Genomic DNA, 7,587 nt, shown 5'->3' on the forward strand with positions numbered 1-7,587 from the left:
AGCGTCTCTGATCATGGCTGAATAAGGCACTGAGTATAGCAGAATATAATTAGGTGCTACTTTTTATTCTTTTAGATCAGTGTTATTTAAATTCATCCTAGGCCCCTGGGTTATGCAGACTGTGTTATGTCAATGTCTTAATTTCGTAAATTAACTTTCCTTTGATTCCATTTTATGGTGCTTGTGTTCAGTTTCGTTTTAAAAATTGGTTTAAATTTATATAAAACTGTGTACCTATGTACAAATAATTGCATTAACAACATAATCTTCAAGACTGTTTATAAATGCATGTCCTATTCAGGAAAAAAAATCACGTTTCTGCCTGGCCTTTTTCTTTTTTTTAGTTTGTTTTGGCAAATTTCCAGTCAATATCAAACTTTCTCTGTGAGGGAGGAACAGTGATTTGTTAGCATTTGACATGGACATATCGAGGTCTGTTCCTCGTAACACCTGTGACACGTGGGAAGCGCTCTTGTCAGCGGCATCTTAGATAAGGCAGCAAATGGCCTGTCCGAGTTGGCAGTTGGAGGAGTCCTGATAGGCTGGCTGGTTTTGACCTGTACTTCAGCCTGATCAGCAGTGCTCATGGTCTTTAGGAAGCAAGCTTTCGTCTGCTTTGGAAGAATCCACTAGAAGCTCTTCTTTAACGTCCTTTTTGGTTCACTGCCCCTCCATGTTACCCACTCTCACAATCCTTCCCTTGCCCCCATTCTCTCTCCAGTTCTCCCCTAAGTGGGTGGGGCCCTCAAGAATTTGCATAGTTTCAACCCAGGACAGAGTCCACTCTCTCCAATCGTCCCTAAGCTGTGCGACCCTGTTCCTCTCATAAGCTGCTACTGAGTCTCTGTTATAACTGATGTCACCTCAGTTTCTTCTTTCCTTTCTTCGCATTGCGCTGTCTGTCATGGACTCTCCTGTCTTTTTCATCATTTCCATATGCTGGACCTTATCTTTATCTCCTTTTGCACGTCTCTAGATTTTAGTTTTAAAAAGATTTATTTGAACTCTTCATTTTTTCTTCACTGATGACACAGGGAATCATATCCAGGGCCTTGCAACAGCTGGAAAAGCTGTGAGCCACATCCCGATTTCATGCTAAATAGCTTGGGGTGCTTTTGTTCCTTTCATCCCTGCTCCTTGATAGTTTACTTACATCTGCATAGCCCAGCAGTCTATTTTTGTGTCTCAGTAACTAAGTCATAGGACTGAGTAAATAGAATACTGATACTAGTATGTTAAATTGTCTTATCAATGATAGAATTTCAAGACGATTTTTCTACTGGAAAAAAATGAATTTTGTGGGTGCTTGACGATTTACCTAAAATTCAATGAATTACATACAAGTAAAGAGTAAATGCATATTTAATATATGTTAAGGAATCTGTTAAATATCATTTTATTTCAACTCTTCTGAAATATGACAGATATTTTCCTGAATCTGTTTCAACATTTATTGAATGTGCCTCCAAACTAGCTGTTATATGAATCTACCTCACATGCTCTGTGCAAGAATATATAGATACAGTGCTCTTGTCATGTATAGCTGTCTACTTCAACCTGTCAACTTCTGGAAAATAGACACAGGTACACAGGTATGCTTGGTTTTTCTATTACTACTGCTGTGGCCACTGTCTGGAGTTTTAGAAGCTATCATATATGTGCCACATGTCAGGGATTGCTGTTAATAAGTGAAACCAAACCAATCCGAAAACAGCAACAACAACAAAAAAAACCACCAAAAACCAAAACTCCTTATACACCTAACTAATACTCTTATTTTTTTCTTACAGACAAAAATATAAACTCATCATTGTGATCCTAAATTTAATATCACTAACAGATATTTTGATTTTAATTGACTACCATCAGCATAGCTCTATACTCTACAACATAGTCACAGCTTCTTGCTTATTAACTACAGTCCCCGTACATTTAAGAGTAGAGCTTTGTTAAACTACAAACATTTATCATGTTTGTAGGGAATACAAGCAGGCCTGTGTACCTGTATCGGGATGGGAAGCGCCCTTGTACCTGTAGAGGAGCTACCCAGCTACGGGTAGAGTCTGAACTTGATCCTGTGGGCTGGGGGCCCACATACTTGTGGGGGAAGCCCAGGCCTCAATGGGCAGGAAAGTCCTGGGTCCCTTCTGGCAGCTGGAGACGGTGAGGCCTGTGCCATTTCTCCAACATGGCGGGTTTAGAGAAGAAGAGTCAGTCCGTGGTTTTAAAGCTTTGTTATAAAAATGTAAGGAAAGGAAAATAGATGGAGAAATAAAGAGAGAAAGAAAAGATAGAGGGGTGAGAGTTGGCCATTGCCACATGGAAAGAGGGGGAGAAGAATGGGGAAGGAGAGGGAACAGGGAGGCAAGAGCCAGGGGAGAGTGTGGACAAGAGAGAGAGGGGCAAGAGTTCGAGGAGGGGGCCAAGCAGCCCTCTTTATAGTGAGCTGGGTTACTGGGCTATTGCCAGGTAACTGTAGGGTGGGGAAAACCTGACTGTAGCCAGGTGACTGTGGGGATGGAGTCCAGCCAGAACTCTAGGGGCCTGGCCCTATGTGGCTCATGGCCACGGGGTGTATGTCCAACACTTGTTAACTGCTGTGATTGTATAGTCCAGTCATGAGAATAGTTAATGATCCTATTGTTATGTAGCTGATCTCCAGGATGCTTCATTACAATCATAAAACTCTGTCCTTGAAACTAACATCTATCACTTCCACAGTGCATTCCTGACAATTTTCATTCCATAATTCATTTATTGTTGGGGAAGATCATGTGTACAGAAGATAGCATACATGTGATGATTTTGGAAGATATGTTTGGGACTGTGTCTGTCCATTCATGATTGGGACCCCGGATTGAGCTTTGGTTATTGGTCTTCTTAGAACCACCTTTACCTGCTCAGCAGTCTCGCTGGCCTCATTGTTTTACCTTCAGTGTGTTTATAGTGGATGACTGTAATTACTACACCTAGTTGGATTCATACAGCTGTTTAAGTAGTCCATAGCACTTAACATAGAGTCTTTTATGGTCATCCATGTTTTAGGATGTGTCAACTTTCATCTTTGAGTATAAATGTTACAACATTGTTTATGAATACAATAATGTCATCATGCATGTTTTTGTTGATGAACTTATGGAATGATTGCATCTTTCAGCTGTTGGAATGATTATGCTATGGAAACGACTATGAAGGTACCTCTTCTAGAACCTGATTCTATTCTTTTTTTACTTATAGTTTAGGGACACATTATCCTATCACCCTCACCTTGGTTCCTCAACATCTCTTTTACTCTTCACCTTTGATCTCCTTTCTGATTTTATAGCCATAACTACTTTCTCTTAACACTTAACATATGGACATTGTGATCCATGTCCTTGTTTCAGAAAGAACATGTGTTTCCCTGGTGTCTGTGTCCCCTTGCTGATTTCTTTGCAAGTCCATCTAGTTCTGAAAAATCTCATGATTTCATTTTCCTTTACAGATGAAGGAAATCCCACTGTGTCTAGATAGCACCCTGTCACTATCGGCTGATGAACCTCTAGAGGGAACACAGCTTCTTTGCTACTGTGAGTAAAGCAGCAGTTTATATGGATGTGCAGTGTCTTTGTGTAGGACATAGCGTCTTTGGCCTATATGGCCAAAATTATAAATCTGTTTTACATTGTAATCTTATCTATATTTTTTGAGAAATCTTTGTACTTATTTCTGTAATGAACAAAGTATTTTCCACTCATACCAGTATAGAATGAGGGGTTTTGGTCCCATATTATGATCAGCATTTGTTAGTATCTATTTTCTGATATTAATCATAGTTAGGGATGTAATGGAGCCTCAACCTCAATATATCTGTAGTTTTCATTTCTTTGGTAGTTAAATATGTTGAACACTTTAAAAAGAAATTTAAAAAGCACCTGTTTGTTCTTCATCCATAAAGGAATCTCTCCTATTTCGTTAACACTTTCGTTGACTTGAAAGTTGGTGAAGAGACTTTTTAATCTGTACCTTTTCTTTATCCATTCTAGGTTTTAAGCCTTTGGTTGAAATACAGAAATCAATTATTTTCTTCTGTTCTATAGGTTATATCTCTGCTTTACTGGTAGTTTTCATTAACATGTAGAAAGCTTTTAATGCAGTTGTGCTCGTTAATGCTTGGTGCCTTTCCTGTGCTTTTCATATTTTTGCCTCTACCTACATTTTCCTCTAAGCATTTAACACTTCAGCTCTTGAATAATGCATTATTAATTATATATTAATTAGGTGCAGAGATAAAGACACAATTCCATTAGTCTGCAGGTGGACAACCATTTTGCACACATCCTTTCAGAAGGTCTGAGCACCTAGTCACAAGGAACATTCAAGAAATGAGTGATGACATCTTTATGAATTCTTCCTGAGAACTGCTGAGACTCTTCACGGCAAGGGCAGGGAAAACCAGACTCCTCGCTCATCTTTACCCAGCACTCGTCACTTCCTGTGTGCATTTGTATTCTCTCATACCCTCAGATTCTTGTCCAGCTTTTGTCATTATTAATAACAATAATTGCTGACTCAGTCTGTTAGACATGCAATAACACTGCATTGGAACTTGGTGATTATTTTCAATTTTGTTTAAAAAAATAGTAAATTGTATAGTTTCTTTGACATCTTACTTTGCATAAAGCCTACATTAGGATTCTTATATCTCCTTATGGTCAGTCACTGCTTTTTTTTTTTTTTACTCCTTTTTTTTGAACTCCTGCTTTTTTTTTTCCAATTGGGCTTTTCCTTTATTGAAAGATTTGTTTCATTTTTTATTTGTATACTTGTACATACATTCATGTATTTATGGCTTCAAGTTGATGGCAGAAGAAGTTGCCTCTTCATAATCTAGAAATGGTTTAAGGTAGGCTATGTCAGGGCTGCTGGCATCTATCAGAGTTACAGGCAGTTGTGTGCTACCTGCTGTGGTTGCTGGAAACCAAACGTGGGTCCCCTGCAAGAACAGCAAGTCCTCCTTAGCCACCGAGTCATTGCTCCAGCTCCTTCCTTCTTTCTCCCTTTTGTTTCTGACATTTGTGTTGGAACATCTAAACTCCTGCTTTTATTTTTGTAAGTTTTAGCTATCTGTTTATAAGGTACAGAATGATCTCTTTTTGTTACTCTGATTAGCATACCATCACTATATTCCCATAATTATTAGTGATACTGAGCTTCATTTCACACACATCTTGATCATCCTGAATAGTATATTAAAAGTATAACAGTCCTGAACCTGTTTTTTCATTAGATTTATATTTTAGGGTTTTTTTCAACTTTAGTTTATTTTTTATGGTGCAGGGGGAGTTCGTGGTGACGAGCGCATCCTGCTATTAGTTTGCAACTGCATTCAGTCCCTAGCTTCTGCTGATGGCTCACAGCCATCCACAAATCCGGCTGCAGGAGAGGCCAAGCCTCTTGTCTCTGCTGGCACCTCACACTTCCATGCAATGGCTGAACACACACAGCGTTTAAAACAGGATAAATGTTAAAGTAAAATATTCTTTAAGTATTCTGAATATTTAATCAGTTATTATGAATATTATTTTCAAATATTTTTTGTTGTTTCTCATGATGAATTTTAATTCTCCTTCATTTGAACTTCAGAAATGGTAATGGGATGTTTTAAACATGCTTTAGTTGAAAACTGTGCCCAATCATTGTGCTTGGTCAAAAGAAATGAATGCATTCATTCCTTGTTTCCTTTCAAGCTTTTTAAAGAACATTGTTGTCTGAGTGTAGCAATAACTGTCCTGCAACTGTCTGTATAGACCAAATCAGTTTCAACTTCATAGATCTGTCTTCCTCTGTCTTAGGAGTCTTAAGACAAAAGGAATCCACCACTACATCAGGGAAAATAATAAATTTCAGTAAATATATGTAATATTTTTTCATCGAAATAACAAGAATATCTACCTATATAAAGGAAAAAACTTTTAAATATTCTTCTGTGAAAGAGATATAGAAATTCACGAAAGTGATGATTATCTTATTTAAACTAACTATATGAAGTAACAGACACTCTATTTCCAAGATATTGAACATAATAAATTTATTTACCTTTTTGGTAGTAATGAAAATGACTCCTGTAAACTTCACAATTGGAATATTCCTCCTCTCTCATATTACAGTGAGAGTTCTTGGCATTTACTCAATACTATTTTATTATGTCTTTTTGATATTCAGTGGCAAGTGTTTAATCCCTAAAAACCTGATTACAGAGCACTTGACTTTTGCCAACTGCTTGTCTGTCATCTCAAAAGGCATTGCAGAGACACTGTCAGATTTCAGATTTGAAAATTTCCTGCATGGTATTGGACGTAAATTGACCGTGTATATTTCCCGAATAACAAGGGGATGTCCCTGTATGCCAGGTGCCTAATGGGCAGCTTCCAAGCAATCACAATCAGCCCCAGCAACTGCAGGGGATAATGCTTAAGCACAGAGCCACCCAGTGCACACTGCTTAGTCAGACGGCTTGTGTACCTGCTTTTAAACATCTGGACTCCAGCAAGAGTGTTGGGATCCAGTTACAACAAAAATATAACTATCATGATGAGTTTTGAGTACTGTTCATGGTTACTTCCAGAAATGTGGCAACGGCACTGGGTATGTTTCTGCTCTGTCTCTCTGGTGGCTAGTGTCTGGGTCTCTCGGTCTCATCAAGGATCTCCATGGTGTGTGTCCTCTACAGACTCAAGAGACAAGTCAAATATATCCATGGAGCTCAGCAGGCTTTAAAAGTACTCACCTGAAGACACAGCCACCCAAACTATCGTCATCCTGGTGTGCGCATTTGTCTTCTCTTCGTCAATCTCTTCTATACTTATAATCTTTATAAGCCACTCCAAAGGCTCAGGAGTAAGGCTTACTATGGGAAATAAGTGTATTCATATTTTTAGAAGTACACTTTGCAATATGTTTCCCCTTTGTTCTCACCAGCAACTACAAACTTAGCTGTAGCCTGTTTTTATCCTTCTGTGATAAGTGATAGTTCTCTCCAAATATTGTATAAACAAGGTCATCTCTCTTATATATTGCCATGTCCTTTTATCTATTGTAGATTGTCAAGACAGCTGTTTTAAAATAACAGCCATCTTTTAATAGACTGCTTTTTCATGGAGTTTGATCACTAGGTGTTTTATTATAGTATTTTTGTAAAGAATTTTGTTCTAATAAAATATGATTCAAATACATAGAATCATGTTATAAGAGTTATTTCAGGATAATAGGCTAAGTATAAGAACATGAGTGTAACTTTAGTTTTCCCAAACCTTATTTTTAATGATGGTTCCTTTTTTTTAGTTTTTTAATTTTTTCTTTTATTTTCTACATTCTTTGTTTACATTCCAAATGCTTTCCCCTTCCCCAGTTCCCCCCTCCCCATAGGTCTCATAAGCCCTCTTCCCTCTGTCCATTTCCAAACACCCCCCTCCCATTTCTCTGTCCTGGTACTCCCCTACAATGCTGGATCAAGCCTTTCCAGGATTAGGGCCGTCTTCTTCCTTCTTCATGGGAATCATTTGATATGCTAATTGTATCTTCAGTATTCAGAACTTCTGGGCTAAT

At 38.1% G+C, this 7,587-nt stretch overlaps 1 pseudogene; it reads left to right on the forward strand.

Annotated features, from left to right (window-relative positions):
• The first annotated feature begins 6,091 nt into the window (after positions 1-6,091).
• Positions 6,092-7,009, forward strand: LOC127684278 (vomeronasal type-1 receptor 4-like; annotated as a pseudogene).
• Positions 7,010-7,587: the final 578 nt, after the last annotated feature.

The sequence above is a fragment of the Apodemus sylvaticus genome, chromosome 1 (genome assembly GCF_947179515.1).
Source record: "Apodemus sylvaticus chromosome 1, mApoSyl1.1, whole genome shotgun sequence".
NCBI classification, from domain to species: domain Eukaryota; kingdom Metazoa; phylum Chordata; class Mammalia; order Rodentia; family Muridae; genus Apodemus; species Apodemus sylvaticus.